The 21,902-nt window shown below is 49.7% G+C and overlaps 1 long non-coding RNA gene and 2 other non-coding genes across 3 annotated transcripts; all 3 read left to right on the top strand.

Moving 5' to 3' along the window:
* The first annotated feature begins 10,558 nt into the window (after positions 1-10,558).
* On the top strand, positions 10,559-13,329 carry LOC129604201 (uncharacterized). Its single transcript, XR_008694891.1, has 2 exons — positions 10,559-11,855; positions 12,044-13,329. It is a non-coding gene; the product is annotated as an uncharacterized LOC129604201 (long non-coding RNA).
* On the top strand, positions 10,862-10,943 carry trnas-uga (transfer RNA serine (anticodon UGA)). Its single transcript has one exon. It is a non-coding gene; the product is annotated as a tRNA-Ser (tRNA).
* Positions 13,330-20,957: 7,628 nt separating the features above from the next.
* Positions 20,958-21,029, top strand: trnag-ucc (transfer RNA glycine (anticodon UCC)). The gene has a single exon. It is a non-coding gene; the product is annotated as a tRNA-Gly (tRNA).
* Positions 21,030-21,902: the final 873 nt, after the last annotated feature.

Here is a 21,902-nt window from a genome sequence, read left to right on the forward strand (position 1 = left end):
TCCCCCCTCCAGGTCCAGCTGAGGAAGAGTCGGGCGTATCGGCCGCAGGTGACGCCTGTTCCTTCGAAGCACTCCACTGCTCGTGCTGACGAGGTAGGATCTCGGTGTAGAACACTGGCTTAGAACGGTAGCAGTTGTAGTCCTTCCTTCTGGTTGTCGAGTTTGACTGAAAACAAGTCGCCTCTCGTCAGTGGTGGTAATGTCCGGCTGGAGTGACGCCTGTCAAAGTAGCATTTGTAGCTTGCTTTTGTTCTTGAGTCGGCTGCTTTCACAAGGGTGGTATCTGGCCACTGAGGTGTGAGATTCCTCTCCAGCGTTGGAACTGGGGTGCGCATCTGGCGACCTAGCATCAACTGTGCCGGACTAAATCCTGTGGCCTGAATGGGCGCAGCTTTGTAGCTCAGAACAGCCATGATTGGATCATTTTGTTTCAAGATGTGTTTTGCAGTCCTCACAGCCCTCTCAGCTTCGCTGTTGGCTTGGGGAAAATGTGGGTTTGTTGTGAAATGTTCAAAGTCATAGGTTTTAGCAACCTCATGCCCTGAAAACTGTGGTCCATTGTCGGTGACTAAAGTGGTTGGGCATCCCCATCTTGCAAAGAAGGTGCTGAGATGAGCTCTCACAGCTGCTCCATTCGTGCTTGACAAGTAAGCTATTTCAATGTACCTGGTGAGTAGTCTATTACAATGAGATAGTGTTTGTTGTTGACTGCACAGATGTCTGCTGCCACTCTCTGCCAGGGTCGATCTGGTAGAGGAGTTGTAATAAGTGGCTCTATCTGCTGTGACGGCTTTGCCGTGTGACAATGTTTGCAGTTTTCAATCCAAATATGCAGGTCTTTGCTCATTCCTGGCCACCAAACACTCATTTTAGCATGTTGGCGGCACTTCACTATACACATGTGACCATCGTCGGCCTAATGTCTTTTTTCACATTCGGCTAGGAATAGTTATCCTATCAGTATAAAGAATCATATTGTCATGTACCAAGAGTGTCTCTCTTACTGCACAGTAGGGTTTAATGTTTGTTGGCACTTGTGTAGCATATCTTGGCCAGCCATTCTTCACAAAGTGCATCACGAGCTGGAGTTCAAGGTCATCCTTTGTTCTTTGCATCACTTCATCCACCCGTGACCTAGAGATTGGCAACGCGTTTCCTCCCAGGCCGTTTTGTCATCTGACAGTTCGATAGAACTTGCATGTAGAACTGCGTTAGGATGTCTTGAGAGAGTATCTGCAATCACGAGTAGCTTTCTAGGAACATACTCGGCTTTCGCATTGAATTTCATCATTCTGAGTAGTACTCGTTGTCTTTGACGTTGAAGAGTGGTACCAGTGATTTGTGGTCTGTGTGGATTGTGAACTGGTCCAGGTCGTATAGGTATTTAGAGAATTTCTTACATGCCCAAACTTTAGCCAGGCACTCCTTCTCTATCTGGGCATATCTCTTTTCGGCATCGGACAATGTGCGGGAACAGTAAGCAACCGGGCGTAGCTGTCCGTCGTGGTCCTGTAAGAGAACTCCTCCCAGTCCGTAGCTGCTTGCATCGGCACTTACAGTTGTCTTCTTTGTGATGTCATAAAAGCACTGGTGCTTCTGTCAGCATTTGTTTAACTCCGGTGAATGCTTGTTCTGTGCTGGACCCCATGTCCACGCTTTGTCAGCTTTGAGTTGGTCGTTAAGTGGGTGAGTTATGTCAGGGACTCGGGCTGGCGGCGGACCCACATGCACAGCACGGAGGCGAAGGTTATAATCAACAAAAGGTTTATTGCTCAAGGCAGGGTCATACGGTCCAGGTCAAACACAAAAAGGCTCGGCAAAAGTACAGGCAGGGAACAGGCAAAAACTCACGGTCAGTAGATAATCCAGTGTCGGGCAGGATACACGGTGCGAACAGGAATAAGACACGAGAACACGAACACTCAGGGAACTCAGGAAACTAGGGACGCTCAACACATTCTCAACTCAACAATCTGGCAAGTGACTACGGGAACAGGAGGTGACTAAATACACAGATGAGTAATTAACTGATACAGTGCAGGTGAGGATAACGATCAGGTGGAGCAGGGACAGCTGTGACAAGACAAAAACCGGAAGTAAAGCTAAAGCAGGAACAGAAACCAGGAGACTACCAAAATAAAACAGGAAGTAGTGTTACACAGGACATGGCGTGAAACATGATACAACTAGAAACAAAAACACAGATCATGACAGTACCCCCCCCCCTATGGCGCCTTCCACGGCGCCCACGGAAGCCCCCCCCCCCAAACCAGGGCGGGCGGAGGGTGGTCCCAGGCGGAGGGACCGAATCCCTACCCCTCAAGGTACATGAGCAGGGTGGGTGGAGGGAGGACCGGGGGAGGGCCAAAACAAGAGTCCACATACACTACAAAGGTCCATGACCAGGAAAAACATGAAGTTCAGGGATTCCCTCACGGAGGGTGATGGCGTGGCGAGACCCTGCCCAGCAGCCGCTGAGCCAGGGTGGCACTCTTAGTGCCCTTGGGCTGGACCGATGTCCCCGGGGGCCACCCCGAATGGCAACGTCCTCCAGGCGGACGCTGATCCGATGGGCTGAGGAGTCGAGGCGGACGTCGCCGCAGGAGGCAGCGCCATCCGGGCAGCAGGAGGCGCCGAGGGCGAGGCCACCAGTCCGGCGGCCGAGACAAGGACGAGGCAGGAACCAGCGGCGTCCTCCTTGGACCACCGCGACGAGAGCCAGGAACCAGCGGCGTCCTCCTTGGACCACCGCGACGAGAGCCAGGAACCAGCGGCGTCCTCCTTGGACCACCGCGACGAGAGACAGGAACCAGCGGCGTCCTCCTTGGACCACCGCGACGAGAGACAGGAACCAGCGGCGTCCTCCTTGGACCACCGCGACGAGAGACAGGAACCAGCGGCGTCCTCCTTGGACCACCGCGACGAGAGACAGGAACCAGCGGCGTCCTCCTTGGACCACCGCGACGAGAGACAGGACCCGATGCAGGTGCGGCCGGAGCCGGACCGCCAGGAACCGATGCAGGTGCGGCCGGAGCCGGACCGCCAGGAACCGATGCAGGTGCGGCCGGAGCCGGGCCGCCAGGAACCGATGCAGGTGCGGCCGGAGCCGGGCCGCCAGGAACCGATGCAGGTGCGGCCTGAGCCGGGCCGCCAGGAACCGATGCAGGTGCGGCCTGAGCCGGGACGGGAGCGACCCCCTCCTGGAGGTCGACAGGAACTACGACGGGAGCGACCCCCTCCTGGAGGTCGGCAGGAACTACGACGGGAGCGACCCCCTCCTGGAGGTCGGCAGGAACCACGACGGGAGCGACCCCCTCCTGGAGGTCGACAGGAACTACGACGGGAGCGACCCCCTCCTGGAGGTCGGCAGGAACTACGACGGGAGCGACCCCCTCCTGGAGGTCGGCAGGAACTGCGACGGGAGCGACCCCCTCCTGGAGGTCGGCAGGAACTGCGACGGGAGCGACCCCCTCCTGGAGGTCGGCAGGGACTGCGACGGGCGCGACCCCCTCCTGGAGGTCCGCCGGGACTGCGACGGGCGCGACCTCCTCCTGGAGGTCCGCCGGGGATGCGACGGGCGCGACCCCCTCCTGGAGGTGCGCAGAAACTGCGGCTGGCGCGACCTCCTCCTGGAGGTGCGCAGAAACTGCGGCTGGCGCGACCTCCTCCTGGAGGTGCGCAGAAACTGCGGCTGGCGCGACCTCCTCCTGGAGGTGCGCAGGAACTGCGGCTGGCGCGACCTCCTCCTGGAGGTGCGCAGGAACTGCGGCTGGCGCGACCTCCTCCTGGAGGTGCGCAGGAACTGCGGCTGGCGCGACCTCCTCCTGGAGGTGCGCAGGAACTGCGGCTGGCGCGACCTCCTCCTGGAGGTGCGCAGGAACTGCGGCTGGCGCGACCTCCTCCTGGAGGTGCGCAGGAACTGCGGCTGGCGCGACCTCCTCCTGGAGGTGCGCAGGAACTGCGGCTGGCGCGACCTCCTCCTGGAGGTGCGCAGGAACTGCGGCTGGCGCGACCTCCTCCTGGAGGTGCGCAGGAACTGCAACTGGCGCGGCCTCCTCCTGGAGGTGCGCAGGAACTGCGGCTGGCGCGACCTCCTCCTGGAGGTGCGCAGGAACTGCGGCTGGCGCGACCTCCTCCTGGAGGTGCGCAGGAACTGCGGCTGGCGCGACCTCCTCCTGGAGGTGCGCAGGAACTGCGGCTGGCGCGACCTCCTCCTGGAGGTGCGCAGGAACTGCGGCTGGCGCGACCTCCTCCTGGAGGTGCGCAGGAACTGCGGCTGGCGCGACCTCCTCCTGGAGGTGCGCAGGAACTGCGGCTAGCGCGACGACCTCTTCCTGGAGGTGCGCAGGAACTGCGGCTAGCGCGACGACCTCTTCCTGGAGGTGCGCAGGAACTGCGGCTGGCGCGACCTCCTCCTGGAGGTGCGCAGGAACTGCGGCTGGCGCGACCTCCTCCTGGAGGTGCGCAGGAACTGCGGCTGGCGCGACCTCCTCCTGGAGGTGCGCAGGAACTGCGGCTGGCGCGACCTCCTCCTGGAGGTGCGCAGGAACTGCGGCTGGCGCGACCTCCTCCTGGAGGTGCGCAGGAACTGCGGCTGGCGCGACCTCCTCCTGGAGGTGCGCAGGAACTGCGGCTGGCGCGACCTCCTCCTGGAGGTGCGCAGGAGCTGCGGCTCCAAGGATGACGGGGACTGGAACGACCGCTACAGGGCCGACAGGAACGGGGACTGGAACGACCGCTACAGGGCCGACAGGAACGGGGGCTGGAACGACCGCTACAGGGCCGACAGGAACGGGGGCTGGAACGACCGCTACAGGGCCGACAGGAACGGGGGCTGGAACGACCGCTACAGGGCCGACAGGAACGGGGGCTGGAACGACCGCTACAGGGCCGACAGGAACGGGGACTGGAACGACCGCTACAGGGCCGACGGGAACGGGATCAGAGACAGGGGTGACCTCTACTTGGCCTACGGGAACGCCCTCAACTTGGCCTACGGGAACGCCCTCAACTTGGCCTACGGGAACGCCCTCAACTTGGCCTACGGGAACGCCCTCAACTTGGCCTACGGGAACGCCCTCAACTTGGCCGACGGGAACGCCCTCAACTTGGCCGACAGGGACAGGAACTGGAACGACCTCAACTGGGCCGACAGGGACAGGAACGGGAACGACCTCAACTTGGCCGACAGGGACAGGAACTGGAACGACCTTAACTTGGTCGACAGGGACAGGAACTGGAACGACCTCAATTTGGTCGACAGGGACAGGAACTGGAATGACCTCAACATGGCCGACAGGAACAGGAACTGGAACGACCTCAACATGGCCGACAGGAACTGGAACGACCTCAACATGGCCGACAGGAACTGGAACGACCTCAACATGGCCGACAGGAACTGGAACGACCTCAACATGGCCGACAGGAACTGGAACGACCTCAACATGGCCGACAGGAACTGGAACGACCTCAACATGGCCGACAAGAACTGGAACGACCTCAACATGGCCGACAGGAACTGGAACGGCCGCAACATGGCCGACCGGGACTGGAACGGCCGCAACATGGCCGACAGGGACTGGAACGGCGTCCCCTCCGGAGCTGGCATGACAGCTTACAGCTGCCGAGCTCGACGGGGGAGACGTCGGGCCTGATTGGGTGGGGCTAACAGCCGTCAGACGGACGGTGCCCTCTGACGGGGACAAGGACGGAACTGGGGTCTGGGCAACACACGACTGAACTGGGGTCTGGGCAACACACGACTGATCTGGGGTCTGGGCAACACAGGACTGATCTGGGGTCTGGGCGACACACGACTGATCTGGGGTCTGGGCGACACACGACTGATCTGGGGTCTGGGCGACACACGGCTGATCTGGGGTCTGGGCGACACACGGCTGATCTGGGGTCTGGGCGACACACGGCTGATCTGGGGTCTGGGCAACACACGGCTGATCTGGGGTCTGGACTAGGTTCGACTGGGCTGGGACCTGGAGGCGACAGGGCTGCACCAGGGCATGAGCATGGCGAGGCTGAACTGACTGAGAGGTGGGACATGAAGCGGCCGCTGGCTGCAGGCCCGGGAGTTGCAGGGCCTCACGCAGGACAGGCTCCCTCAGGACGAGAGCGGCTGCTTCCGTGAACAGTTGTTCTCTCGCGCCCTGGTCTGCTGCCGAATCGGCGGTGTTCATGAGGTGGGCGAAGAGAAACGCAACTGGAGGAGAGCAGAGGAGGTGGACCCGTCGGGCGACGCTGTCTGGGATGCCTGATATCAGAGGGACACAGTCAGTCAGAGAATCAAGGGGCTCCTCTGTCGGAGAAGGAGACGGCTCGGTCCCCATGACCGAGACCGCGGGACCCGGAATCCTGGAACCGCGCCGCCGCCGTCGCCGTCCGGAGCAGCTGCGACTGTCCGTCGTTTGAGGCGCTGGGCGCGGTGTGGACCGGACCTCTGTACCGGGACCCGCATGGTGAAACGGGACCGCGGCGTCTGGAGCTTGGGCTGGAGACTGGGGAAAACACGACTGAACTGGGGTCTGGGCAACGCGCGGCTGAACTGGAGACTGAGCAGCGCGCGGCTGAACTGGAGGCTGAGCAGCGCGCGGCTGACCTGGAGACTGAGCAGCGCGCGGCTGACCTGGAGACTGAGCAGCGCGCGGCTGAACTGGAGACTGAGCAGCGCGCGGCTGAACTGGAGACTGAGCAGCGCGCGGTTGGACTGGAGACTGAGGACCGCGTGAGAGCAGGAAATCCTCCCAGGGGAACAACCATGGAGCTGGGCAGGTTGGTGCAGGCACGACGATCCGACGAGGCGGAGAGGAGGAAACCGAAACCATCGGCGGTGCGACCGGCGCCGGCGTGGTGCAGCGCGCGTCGCTTAATTCGTCAAACTTCATACTTCCGCGGGAGAGTATATTCGCCGTAAAAACAAGGAAAAAAACAGTCACTGACCTGACCGGAGGCTAAGTGCTGGCTGGGTCCAAGTTTGGCCAGATTGTTCTGTCAGGGACTCGGGCTGGCGGCGGACCCACATGCACAGCACGGAGGCGAAGGTTATAATCAACAAAAGGTTTATTGCTCAAGGCAGGGTCATACGGTCCAGGTCAAACACAAAAAGGCTCGGCAAAAGTACAGGCAGGGAACAGGCAAAAACTCACGGTCAGTAGATAATCCAGTGTCGGGCAGGATACACGGTGCGAACAGGAATAAGACACGAGAACACGAACACTCAGGGAACTCAGGAAACTAGGGACGCTCAACACATTCTCAACTCAACAATCTGGCAAGTGACTACGGGAACAGGAGGTGACTAAATACACAGATGAGTAATTAACTGATACAGTGCAGGTGAGGATAACGATCAGGTGGAGCAGGGACAGCTGTGACAAGACAAAAACCGGAAGTAAAGCTAAAGCAGGAACAGAAACCAGGAGACTACCAAAATAAAACAGGAAGTAGTGTTACACAGGACATGGCGTGAAACATGATACAACTAGAAACAAAAACACAGATCATGACAAGTTACATCTGCTAAGTTAGGTAAGTAACGTCCATGTGCTAGGTATGCGCCATACCTAGCACATGTTTGAGCTCCGTGGTGTTTTGCGGTGGCTTGATGGTTAGTATGGCATCTATTTTCTTGCTGTCTGGTCTAATACCTTGCTCATCTACAATGTGACCCAGAAACCTGATCTGTCTTTGTCTCAGTTTACACTTTTCGTTGTTCAGTTTCAGCCCAGCTTTCTCCAAAGTAAGCTGTACTTTCTTCAGGTGTCGGTCGTGTTCAGCAGGAGTTTTCCCGTAGATGATTATGTCATCCATAAAAGCTGCTTCTCCTTCATTGTCTTTGAGAAGGTTATTCATCTCTCTCTGGAAGATCTCTGGGGCACTGGAGATCCCAAATGAGAGGTGATTGAAGTAGCATCTTCCAAATGGTGTCATAAATGTGGTTAATTTGGCACTGTCTTTGTCTAGAGGAATTTGCCAAAATCCTGTTGCCGCATCTAGAAAGGAAAAGATGCTGGAACCAGAAAGCCTACGAAGCATATCGTCCAGTGTGGGGAGAATGTATTTTTCCCTCTCTACGGCTTCGTTGAGACGATTAAGTCCTACACAGATTCTCACTTTACCATTTTTCCTTGGAACAGGAACCATTGGGGAACACCAGTCTGTGGGTTCTGTTATCTCTGTGATGACACCACACATTTCCATCCTCTTCAGTTCTTCTTTCACTTTGGGAAGTAGGGGTACTGAAACCCGTCAAGCTGTTGTATTTGAATAGAGTGTTGCGCCTTCTTTAAGTTTTATTTTAACAGGGTTTGTTTTCAGGAGACCCACTGAACTGCTGTGGGCGTCTGACACACTGTCCAGCCTTCTAATTAGACCTAGGGTCACTGATACTTCTCTGCCTAACAGGTTGTTAACTGTTGAAGACTATCAACGACATGTATGATAAAGCTATATTCTGTGTCTTTATAATGTGTGGATGTTCAAAACTTGCCTTTGTTCGTCAATTTCCCTCCTGGGCATTCCAGGGAAATGTGTGATGGTTCCAGTCTAGGCTTTGTCTTCAGTGCTTCATATGTGCTTCTGGAAATGATGCTTGTGTCAGCTCCGCTGTCTATTTTAAAATCAACTTCGCTACCTTGGATCCTCAGTGTTACGGGCCAGGGTGTAGCAAGAAAGATGACCTAAAATAACTTTATTTGTGTCTCAGTAAGCTCAATCGCAGAATTCTTCTCTGTGCCTAGTCTGTGCCTAAGTGGCATCAGATAGAAATAAGGATTCGTGACATTCCTATGTCTATTTGGTACCTCAAAACAAGATGGCAGAAGTGGGATTTGAACCCACGCCTCCAGGGAAGACTGCGACCTTAACGCAGTTTCACAGAGCTAGTTAAAGGACACTCCTGATGGATAGGAAATTTATGCCTCTCAGGCTAATGCTGTATTGGATGCTTTTAAAAGAACAAACTAAAATGCACTTTAAAAAATGTAATAGATGGTGTATACACATTTTGGGATAAACAAGCAGAAACAGTGGGGATGTAGCTCAGTGGTAGAGCGCATGCTTTGCAAGTATATGTCCCTGGGATCAATCCTCAGCATCTCTGGTCTTCTTTAACTGTGTCCGCAGTGCTTCCCTGTATTATTCTGTACTGCTCATTTCAAAGCCGTACATATTGCACTCTCGTCAAAATTTTCAAGAGAATCATGCATATCTGTCAGAAGTGTGTGTGGCATTCAAATCTCAACCAAGATGACTAATTGCATATTTTCCCAAATTGACAGACAAAGGTTATAATGAGCAGCTGACATTCCAACCTGTGTGGTGGTAGAACCAAGCTGTAAAGAAATGAGATACCTTGAGCTAAAATGTTCTAGAGTGACACAGGCAAACCTGCCTCTGGTCCCATTTTCTCTGAAAAAAAACAGGAAATGACCATCAGGCCACACCAAACAGCAGCGGTGGCTGTATAGTGTGGGGCACAGCTGCCTTTTAAGCTGTTCACTGGTAGCCGAGTCCCAGCCAATGCATTAGCTCAATTTTAAATGTTTTGACTTTTCAGAACAATGGAAAATCGCAGTTTACCTGAAGCTGTCTTGCCTAAAGATAATTGCCGAAGGCCAAGTTATCCAAGATCTTTGCATGGATACTTCAAAGAATAATCTGAGATATGTTTGAAGTGAAGCAATGGCTAGAGAAAGGCTCACTTGTGCAATACTCAAAAAGATTTGCAGATGGCAGGATTCGACCTATTTGTCCACTTCATTTGGATTTCTGTCACTGATGTTGTCAAGTTTAGTCGTTGCTGCTGTCCTCATAGAGCTAAAGCAGAATAACTGATGGATGATTTTGTGACATGTGCTGTCAAAATGATGTAGTTGTGGCCCAGTGGTTAAAGCGATGGAATCGAAATCGATTGGGGTCTCCCAGTGCAGGGTTGAATTTTGCCATCTACAAAGCTTTTAGTAATGCTGACAGTATAAGTATAGCACAAGTAAGCCTTGGTCTAGCCATTGCTTAACTTCAAAACCCATCTCAAGTATCCATGCAAAAATCTGGGATAACTTGGCCTTCAGCAATTGTCTTTAGGCTCATCTTTGCGAGACAGCTTCAGGTGAACTGTGATTTTCCATTGTCCTAAAAATTAGACACATTTAATACTGAGGTAATATAACTGCATTGGCTTAGACTCGAATACCAGTGAACAGCCTGGAAGGCAGCGTTGCTCCACACTATACAACCACTGCTGCTGTTTGCTGTGGTCTGATGGTGATTTCTTGGCTTTAACAGAGAACATGGGACCAGAGGCAGGTTTGCCTGTGTAACTCTAGACCATTTTAGCTTAGGATATCTCATTTTTTCACAGTTTGGTTCTACCACCACGCAGGTTCGAATTTCAGGTGCTCATTTTAACCTTTGTCTGTCACTTTGGGAAAATTATGCAATTAGTCGTCTTGGTTTAGATTTGAATGCCACAGACACTTCTCATAGATATGCATGATTCTCCTAAAAATGAGATTGCAATATGTACAGCTTTGAGGTGAGCAGTACAGAATAATAGAGAGCAGGATGTAGAACATTTCGAAATGCCACAGTGTAGAATTAAAACATGCCAATGTAGTGGTGTGTAAACCTGGGCTGCGGCCAAAGATTTGAATCCTAACCACTGGATGATCAGCAAACTACTTAAGGGAAACTGCAAACTGACTTTGACCTGCTGACAAAGCTGAGGCCAATTTGTCCACTTCATTTGGATTTCTGTCACTGTTGTTGTCAAGTTTTGTTGCTGCTGTTCACATAGGGGTAAAGCAGAATAACTGATGACTGATTTTGTGACATGTGTGAACAAGGACAAGTAGTTGTGGCCGAGTGGTGAAGGCGATGGACTTGAAATCCATTGGGATCTCCCCCCACAGGTTCGAATCCTGCCATCTAGGAAGCTATTGGTGATGCTTACATCATGAGTTTTCCACAAGTGAGCCTTCCTCCAGCCATTTCTTCACTTCAAAACACATCTCAGATTATTCTTTGAAGTAGCCATGCAAAGATCTGGGATAACTTGGCCTTTGGCACTTATATTAGGCTCATCTCTGTGAGACAGCTTCAGGTGAACTGCAATTTTCTATTTATTTATTGGCTTATTTGAAATTCAAAAGATTTAAAATTGAGGTAATGCAACTGCATTGGCTGGGACTTGACTACCAGTTAAAAGCTTGGAAGGCAGCTATGCCCCACACTATACAATCACTATGTTTCTAATTACTACCGAGCCTGTCGTGTGTATGTTGTAGCCCGAGTAGACCCGTGAATTTGGGTTATTGCAAGTTCTATCTAAGTCTAACATGTGTGTTGTTGCTTATCTAGTCAGCTACTTTAGCTGTAAAGGTGAAGTGTTTTTTTTATACAGGCTGACACATACCAGGTACCGAAACGCGAGGAGGTTGCTTCTCAAACTGACACGCGGCTACCTTGTAGAAAAGTATTAGACTGCTCACCTCAGGAGCAAGGTATGTACATTTAACAGCAGTATAATCATTTGTTGGCCAATATGCAGTTTTATTTGACAGAGATTTTGCATTTCACATTTCAGTAGTTGTGGTATTCATAATCTGATCTATATTATTGTCTATGTATTTACTCTGTATGCAGTTGGTCAACTTATTTTGATATTTTAGTCTGTTGACGGGTATTTTGTAACTCTAGTGTTATGGTGCAGATTATGTGGAAAATGTGATGTGACCATCTTCAATAAAGTCCTGCTGGACTCAGGTTGTTCTATGGAGGACCTTGTAAACATCCCTGTCCCACCGGCCCTCTGAGCAGAATTTGAGCAACCTGACAGAAAGGAGGTCATTAATTTCATGCTAAGATTTAACAAACCAGCACTATAAAATAAGTTGAATACGTGTTTTCTCCAAACAACACTAAAACTGATCTAACTCCCTCTATTTATTGTTTACATCTGTAAAGGTTGTGAGATACATAGGAAATACTGGTCATTTCATTAATCTGCTATTCTATTGTTTACACATTCTAGAGTGGTGTCAAGGAAAACAGCTGCATCCTCCATCTGTACAGCAGCTGCACTGCTTTCGATGTCTTCCAACAGGTGAAGACAAAAAAGATCCTCACATCTCCCCAGCCAACTGCTCATGACTGTACCTGTTCCACTCCAGAAACTATGCTTTCAACATAACTATGAATCCTACCCGTTCATTTTTTGGTCTGCAAATTGAACTGTGACGGTAACTTATCCAGCATTATAGTGCTGGTGCATTGGTTAAAAATAAAGTTGGCTTTGACTATTGCTGTTTCACTGAACTATTTTTGTATGTATATACCTAATGAGGGAAAACAGACAAATGTTTTATAATATTTCAGCTTTTATTGAGGTATTGCAAAAAAAAACAATAATTTAGGTATTTCACAGGTGGTCTAAGTCCAACATAGGTGCCTTGTCCCTCTGGAAACACTCCCCTGATCCAGACCAGGGAATATGGGATGACTTGGACTCTTCGCCCTAGAAGTCCCCAGCACCAGCTGACAAGACTTCTAGGCTAGATACCTGCAACAACTTGAGATACACACAGACAGTACTGAAAAAAACAATAATTTCTATTAGTTATATATTAGCACTTGATATATCATACACCTTACTAAAAGCAATTAAAATTTTTTAGGTCAATATATATTTAGAAACAAAATTATTAATTACCAACAACTAAAGTCAATACTTAATGCAAAAAGTAAGAATACTGCCATCCACATGCAACCACCACCAGTAATAGAGCGATTTATTGATATATCAGGGAAAAGGACAGTATCCAAAATCTATATCTTAATTTCCAATGTAGACCAGACAGTGAGCCTTCCGATCTCTAAATGGGAAGCTGATCTCAATATCACCACTAATTACACGTTCTGGAATAACATATGTTCTAATTTATTCAGAATGACAAAAAATACAAATTTACAACTAATACAATACAAAATTCTTCATAGAACTCACTATACAGGACAAAGGATGTTCCAAATGGGTCTCACAAACTCAAATATTTGCCCTCACTGTACAGATAACACAGCAGATAGATTCCTACATGCATTCTGGTCATGCTCACCTGTGCAGCAATTTTGGCAAAGAGTATGTGAACACCTGTCAACCAAGTTAAGCTGTCCAATCCCAGCAGCCCCTGCACTTTGTCTTCTAGGAGATCTAAGTGGGCTTGATCTAGAGACAAACTCATCACACACACTTCTTTCTGCCCTCTGTGTCGCAAAGAAAATCATCCTCATGAACTGGAAAACTAAAAAAAAAATTAAGCATTACTCAATACCTGAACAGCTTGTTAGATTATACCACCTTAGACACATTGTCTGCTTCATCAAATCAATGACCAAAACTATACTCTGATTGATTCCATTTCCAGGTAAGGATGCGTGGGGCTCGGGTGCTGCGTCATGTCTGGCACAGTGGTGGGGGGGTGACTGGTGGTTGGTGGTGCCTGCCTGCCTAAGGAACCGGGACGGGTTGGTGGACTCAGGGCTGGCCGCATGGGTCCCCTGCGGTGGGGGTGTGGGTGGCTGCTGGGACCGGCGGCCCTGTGCCGGGGTGGGACCATTTTGAGGGTTGGCGTGTGCCTGTCTCCGGGGAGCCGGAGGCGGGCCTCCCTGCCGGTGTGCGGGGGCGGACCTGGGGGTGGAGACCTGGGTAACCTGCGTCCGGGGGACTCCCTCTGGGGGTGCCTGCCTGTGCCCGGAGGGGTGTCTCTCCCCTGGGGCGCTGCCCCTGCTCGGGTGGGGCGCTGCCTGCCCTAGCGGTCCGACGCCCTCTGGTAACTGCTCGGGCCTGTTGCAGGGGGGGTTGGCGGACTACTCAGGCTAGAACCTTCATTGGGCCCTGGGCGGAGGCTGGCCCTCAATGCACAACCGCAGAGTATGTGTGTGGGTTTGAGTGTCACACTACACGGGGCGAGCATGGGCATACTTGAGCGAGAGAATGGGTAAGTGTGAAAGAAGTGTGAGGATGGCTCTGGCTGTGCTGCGTGTGGCGCCTGGGCAGTAGTACTGCGGTCCCTGGGTCTCGGCTGTCCCTTCCTGGCTGGGGGTTGTGGGGGGGTGGTGGGATAGGTAGCAGAGCCAGTCGGGAACCTGGCTCTGCGGACCCTGGTGCTCTGCTTCCCAACTACATTTCTCCGCATTCATCCACTTAGGTCTGCAAGGGGCGTCCTGCTGATGGAGGGACCAGGGCTACTGGGAAGTGGTTCCGTCCCTTCCAAGTGGGATGCTCTGCAGTTTTAATTGCATTAGTCATACACACTTGTCCAGGAATCTGGGGGCTCCTTCCGGGGGGGCCAGTAGACTTCCCATTGATGGCTCTGTCTGCTGGACCCCCCGGAGAATTGGGTATCTCCCAAAGTTCCTCATACTTAGCTACATACACATACATTTAGGGCCGGGGGTGGGCTCTTTTCACTGGGGCCTGGGGCTCAGGCCAGTTGTGGCCTCGGCCACTGGCCCTGATGGAGAGATCACCACCCAGTTTTAACTGCAAAAAGACATTTAGGGCGAGGGGGGGGCACTGTCCGGGGGACACAACCGTCAGCCAGCGGTTGTGCTCCTGGAGGGTGTCACCCACCTTCAGTGCACTTTAGTTCCACACACTCACGTCCAAGCTGGGTTGCAGGGTTCTGGGGTACCTATTTCTACTGCCCTCTGCCTCCCCCGGGTTGGGGGGGGTTGGTCGGGGCTCGGGAGGAGCTGCGGTCCCTGCCTGGGGCCACATGGACGGCAGGCCGGAGACCTACCCTCCCCACGAATGTGATCAAGCGAATGGTGTGGGTGGGAGAATGTATCTGAGAGTGCATTGGTTCACGTATGATTGACTAGTTTGTTGTGAGAGAGTCTATGGTGTGTGTGTGTGTTGATGTGATGATGTGTGTTGCACATGTGGATGGGTGTATGCGTCTGTGTTGTGTGAGTTGGTATGCGTGTGGTGCGGTTGAAGTGTGGGGGGTCCGGTTTTTCGCCCGGGGTACGATGATCGTCTGCCTGGGTGGTGTCTTTTCTGCTGACCCCACCAATTGCTGGCCTTGTGCTGCAGGCCGCTGTAGCGCCAGGGGATGAGGTCGGGCCGATGGGGTAGGCCCCGCTCCGCCCGTGTGGGGGTGGTGGGCTGGGGGCGGGCCCCACTCTGGGCGCGGGGGCATCTTCTGGCGGGCTCCCTACGGACCGTGGGTCCTCGGGCTCTACTCTTTCAGGCCGACCCTCCCGCCGGGGGGAGTGTTTGCCCCTGGTTCTCATGGGGCGGACAGCGTTGACCCCCGGTGGCCCACTCTGGCCTCGGGTGCTGTCTCTGTGGCTGCTGCAGCTCTGCCTGGGGGGCTCTGTGTGGGCGGCTTGGGTCGCAACACCTGCCCTCCTGGAAATGAAGGTGTGTGGGCTCCCTGGCTGCTAGGATTCCTTCCTCTGCTTGCTGGATGGGCGTAGTGGCGGAGCCCCTCACATCACCCTGGCTTCCACAAGTGGCATTGTTCATGCACCCAACGTCTGCCTCACCCTTTGGGTGAATAATGATAAGCTACAGCCTTACTAACCTTGTAGTGGGACACTTTCCAAATCCAACTGTAAGTATTATTGATACTTATCACTACCGATATGAATAACTGTGTGAATATGGAATTTGTGGTGTTGTATGTCATGACTTTTATTTAAGTAGTATGGGATATGTATAATAATGCACATATGTATGTATATTGTATGTATATGTTTGTATTAGTATGTGCACATACCTTAGCACTATTATTGGTATTAGTATTAATCTCCAAGGTAAACCACAGTACAAAAATTGTTTAGTTATGAATGTGTTAGCCTAAGGTACATCCATGCTTCTTATTTATTTATTTTTTTGCTCCGATTGTTTACTTAACAGATTTGCTTGGTTTCAGCAGCTGGTTGCACCCCTTATCCCCCCCCCCCCCCCCCCCCACCCTCCCGCATACACACCCTAAAGCAGAAACCTAACCTGTCCACCAACACAGCAACATCACACACATTTTGGATTAGCTAAATAAACCATTAAATAAACCATAAATCAGGAAGAGTATATATATTTATATACTCTTACTCTATACTATATATACTCTTCTTGTTAAAGCAAAGCTGTCCATCACAATATGGCATTCAACGTAATATATGCTGCTTGCTTAACTGCTGGACAGAACAAAAAAAAAAAAAAAAAAAAAAAAAAAAAAAAAAGAAACAAAATTATGTTTGTAAACCAGAGTTCCCAGGTACATTATGATTAATCTGTAAATAGTAAAATGTTCTAAAGTTTTTTATGAATTTCTGAGATACTAATTTATTCCATGCATGTGTAATTGTCTGATATACTGTATATTAAATGTGTTCTGTAATGAATACACATTCAATCATACTGGCTCCAGTCCTGGATCATTAACCATACATTACAGTAGGTTTGGCATCTAGTTCAGGCGTCTTGAGGTAAGATTTATCAAAATTTTAATTTATTAATAAAAGTAATAAACACATGCAATATCTTGAAAGCAATAGTTGCTGTCACACCATCCCTCTGTAGGCATTCACTGTTCCTACATTGGCACTTAATTACAGACAAATACGGCAAAATATAAGCTGCAGGTGAAGATCCCATTATAGAAAAAATATTTTTTACACAGCAGCAGAACGAGAAATAAAAAAACATGTAAAAATGAGTTTATTTTAGTTTATCAAGCTATGCTCCCAAACAAGCTGCAGTCGTGTTATGAATATTATGTTGTATTAATTCAGGCTGCTAATTTGCAACCATTACTATTAGCGTTAGCAGCTAATCAAGTTGCATATTATCCATTAATCCATTTTCCAAGCCGCTCATTCCCTAATGCGGGGTCACGGGGTGCTGGAGCCTAACCCAGCTGGCTATGGGCGAGAGGCAGGTTACACCCTGGACTGGTCGCCAGTCCATCGCAGGGCAATGGAGAGAGTCCAATCAACCTAATGCACGTCTTTGGACTGTGGGAGGAAGCCGGAGAACCCGGAGAGAACCCACGCAAACACGGGGAGAACGTGAAAACATACAAACTCCACACAGAAAGGAAAGGGAATCAAACTGGTCATTTCATTAATCTGCTGTGAGGCGACGGTGCTACCCACCGCACCACCGTGCCACCGTTGCGTATTATATAAATCAAATTAAATTAAACGTGAATCAGCAAGTTAGACGTACCTTGCGCCAGTCGAAGTGTAACTTCGCTTCCCATTCGACTTCAGAGTCAGATTTTGGATCAAACGTATGGTTGAACTCCACTACGAGGACGAGTTAGCCAGTGTCACTGTTACAATGGATTCATTGACCGTGACGTTTGATTCCCACGGCTATGCGCTTTTTCAAAGGGGTGTGGCGATCAGTTTAGCTTTCGACACACTCCGAAAATAAAGCGTTGTGGACGAGAGCTTAAAACACACATTTTCAGACGGGCCGTGTGGGCGATCTACAGCACTTTTTGCATGAAAAGTTACAGACAACTTACTGAGACATCAAGGTCCAATTCTTTAGCAATGTGGAGCATGAAAAAAGCGTGTGCATGAATCTTTAACATGCTAGCTGAAAACTGCAGGTGGTATTCATCAGCTGCTAAAACACCATCTATTTTGTCCCACACTCACCTCTCAGATCTTCCTACTCAGGGAAACATTCTCTGGTGAACTGATCGCAGCCTTGGTTTCTCTGGCAGATTTAAAATGTCCAGACAAATTCCAGTCCACATGTAGGAAAAACTAGTCAGCCACAGTTTTAGTACAAAGTGTAACCGTATGATTGCTATTCTACTAGGTGGTTGTGTAAGTTACCTAGGAATGTACCTGTAAGAGGGAGTCCATCTCTAAGCGATCAAGGAAACCAAGATGGCGGCGGCAAGCTGTAGTTCAATAGGATGGTGGCTAAGCGCAGCGTGTGTGCGCATATCTGTGCGTGCGTGTCCTTTAAACAAAGTGTGCATTTTCATGACGAACGTAGGGGCAAATAAGTTCCAGGATAAAACCTAGAAAACCAGCAGTATCTTAATCTTATCTTAACACAGAGCAATGTAAGACAGGAATATCACATCAACAAAGCAGATTACCAGAAGTGATGAGCGGCAGTATAGTCATGTGACAATGACACAGCAACAGGTCAATTAGACCATACATGGCGTTACAGTCAGCGAAATAAAAGGCAGCTACTGCATTTACTGACTCCTAAATGCCGCGCTCAGATCTAAACAGTCCCTCTTGTCTTATTATGAGTTGTTAGTGCTGTTGTCCTGGTGCGGCCCTCAGTGTGCCTACTGATCGCGCCGATCGCTCGTTGGTGAGATGAACCAAAAATCTGTACTGCAGGCGAGTTTAGGGCGCTTTGTCCACGTGTGCGCTGCTGTCGGGGTTCACTCGGTTGCCCTCGCTGGTCCGACGATCTGTGTGTCTTTCAGCAGCAGTTTATTTAAAATGCTCTTTAACTGTTACCAACGTTTGCCGTTTTAAGTGTCAGTTTAAATGGATTGTTATGTTTAGTATATCAGGGATCAGAGTAAAACCTCTCGCTTTTATTAGAATGAAGCTTTTACTGAGACACATTTATTGAAGCTGTGTTTACTTCATGCAGAGGCTGGATAGGATCAGTGTATCGGTGTTGTGTTAGCAGGCAGAATGAGCGATAGACAAACTTATTTACCTGCTTTTCATCTATTTAATTTTTGTGCATCATTATAACCACTTGTGGCCAACCTTGAGGCTTTGAAGTGAAGACGGTGCTCCCACTAAAACAGGCTCCAGATCAGATGCTTCCTGTTTTGAATATTAAAGACCTGTTTGAGCTGAATATTGTTAGGCCACTTCTTACCGGAAGGTGTAACAGTTACTGCATGGTGTCACTGCTGATGATTTGATGCTTCATTTACTATGGTAAAGCAGCTCTTACACCAGTGAAGAAGTAGCAACAGCTGTGTTAGTGGTAAACGCTGGTAAACTGAAAACCTTTAGTTGTTCACACCATTTTATTAACCAACATTATCACAGCAGCAGCAGAAAATGCAGTTTTTACATGACTTCCATGTAATGTGAAATTCTCTAATAAAATTAGATATGTCTGTTTGCCAACATTGTTCACAGTCATCTCACCTCAATCAAGATGATTGTATGACATACCTGAGACATATACAGACTAAAGTATAGGTCTGAGGGATTAACCAGACACATGATTGAAAGGAGGTAAGTATGATATTAAATGAGTGAAAAAAATATATCCATATCCATATAAGTTAAAGAGAAAAGCTCTGTAAAAAAACATTCCTTCACAAATTGTTTTTTTTGTTTTCTGTTTTTTCCTCAAAACGAGAAAATGGGAAAACGCATTAAAGCCATTTATTGGTTAGTATAGAGCTAGTTTATTCTTTTTTACCACGCTGCTTTGATTAAACACACTGCTTTGATTTAATGCCATTTGTCACTTTTATAGAGAGAAACAAGAAAACGGTCCGTGTGTGTTCCAACAGTTTGATTTCCCCCTCCAGAATAAAAGCTGGTAAAACGAGAAGACCAGTCGTTTCCTCCAACCCAAACAATCACGTGCTGTGTTACCAGCATTTTCAGACAGATTAACAGGTCCTCCGGTGAAAGTGGCAGACCTTGTTCATAAACATAGTTCTACACATTACACCATACAGTTATGTTTATATATGCACAGCTGTATCCATCTGATTAACCTGGAAGACATAAATAGGTTGTAACAGACTGTTACAAGGTCAGACCACAGGGGTCAATAAAGGAAGTATGGCCCAAATGTGCGTTTGTCAGAGTGGAGAATAAGTTCTGAAATTTTGCTGTGGATGCAAAAAATGTTTATCTAAAGTCATGCATGTATTGTACAATCTTCAGAGTAATAATCTAAAGATCCTGGGTTGAGACAAAGTAGATCATTTGGGGATGACCCACGGATGACCTTCTATAAAATAGAAATAGCAACAAATCATGCTGAATGCCACTAAAACAGCTCTGGAGCTGCTGTGGCTTAAAACTAGAGAAAAGTAGAAAACATTAAAATGGTTTTCTCGGTGCAGAGAGAATGTAGCCTTAATCCAATATCATTCTAGATACAGGCAAAACTCTGGAGACGTTTTTTTGTTGAACAGAACAAAGACAATGCAAGGATTTTAAGGCATATTTCCTGACCGGAAAACAAATCTAGGCCCGAGCCAAAGTGCCGAATCCTAACCACTGGATGATCAGGGAACTACTCAAGAGAAACTACAAACTGACTTTGACCTGCTGGCAAAGCTGGGGCCAATTTGTCCACTTAATTTGGATTTCTGTCACTGGTGTTGTCAAGTTTTGTTGGTGCTGTTCTCATATGGGTAAAGCAGAATTGATGACTGATTTTGTGACATGTGTTAACAAAAACAAGTAGTTGTTGCCGAGCGGTTAAGGCGATGGACTTGAAATCCATTGGGGGACGACCTCGTCGACGGTTGTCGCGGCCGAGTGTGGCGTGCTCATCAGGATCACGATTTTGTTTTTCCAAGGCACGTAGGACACCAGGGCGTTGCTGGGAGTGAGGGCAAACACGGAGGAGAAGACGCTCCTGCCCTTGACCTAGAGGAGCGCCGGCGGCAATTCCAGCTTGTTCTTGCGAACCATACCGAGCATGGTGAGCTCCCTTCGCAGGAGCTGCTTGCCCAGTTCGTAAGAAGTGAAAAAGTTGTCGCACGTCATGTTGCGAGGCCCGGCGAGCCCTTTGGTGACGTCCAGCACGACCCGCTGGCCCTGCTTTTTTTCAGAAACTCTCTTCCTCCTCCTCCTCCTCTTCCTGGCGTGCTAGCTAAAAGCGCTGCCTCCCATTGTATATTTATCCAGTGGCTGGATCAGCTCTTGACCAACTCAGTGGAGAGACATTTTGTGGCAATGCGATGATGGTATAGTGGTGAGCATAGCTGCCTTCCAAGCAGTTGACCTGAGTTCGATCCCCAGCCATCGCAACCTGAGCATTTCTTTTCAAATCTGTTGAAATTGTGGACAATGCAACTCAAGCTGTATGTCTATAGAAAACTGGTGAAGACCAAGTCATTCAGCATGGATTCATTTCACTGCCATTGTACCAGTAAGGAACAGGCTAAGCCTCCCCTGCGCAATAGTGATGCTGTCTCAAAGGTGCGTGGGGGGACGTCAATGGATTTCTAGTCCATCGCCCCGACCACTCGGTGGATTCATAAGCTTCTTATGGTCTAGATGTCTAGATGATGACCACACGGACAAATTGGCAAGCTTTACAAAAACAAGCTTACATGCGTTTTATTGGCTTTATTGAGCTTGTATTTCTGGTGTGTAACTCCCTGGTCCTCCAATTCCTCAATTCAATTCAATTTAGTTCATATAGCGCCAAATGACAACATACTTATCTCAAGGTACTTTACAGCCCTAGGTTTAAGACCTTACATAACTAAACTCAACAAATACCACATACAGCACGCCTTTAATTACAATTTGACAGCAACAGTGGAGAGAAACCAACATCTCTACGGAGAAAACCTCCAGCAGAACCAAGCTGAATGTGGGCGGCCATCTGACTGACCGGCTGGGGTGAGGGGATAGAGAGAGAGAAAGCACAGCACAACAGAGCACAGGCAGGATGGGTTGGACCAGAGAACTGGGACACAGGCAAGATGATTGGACCCGCAGCTGCCCATCACAGCACCTAGCTCTGAGTCCATGAACCCTAGGTGATAACAAGTGGGGAAGAGAGAGAGAGAGAGACTGGAAAAAGCACAACTACCGGAAAGGAAGGAGAAGGTTAGTTAAACATGGAACAATGAGGGGAGGTTATTGGACAGAAACAATAAAAGAAAAAAGGA

The sequence above is a fragment of the Betta splendens genome, chromosome 6 (genome assembly GCF_900634795.4).
Source record: "Betta splendens chromosome 6, fBetSpl5.4, whole genome shotgun sequence".
Lineage (NCBI taxonomy): Eukaryota > Metazoa > Chordata > Actinopteri > Anabantiformes > Osphronemidae > Betta > Betta splendens.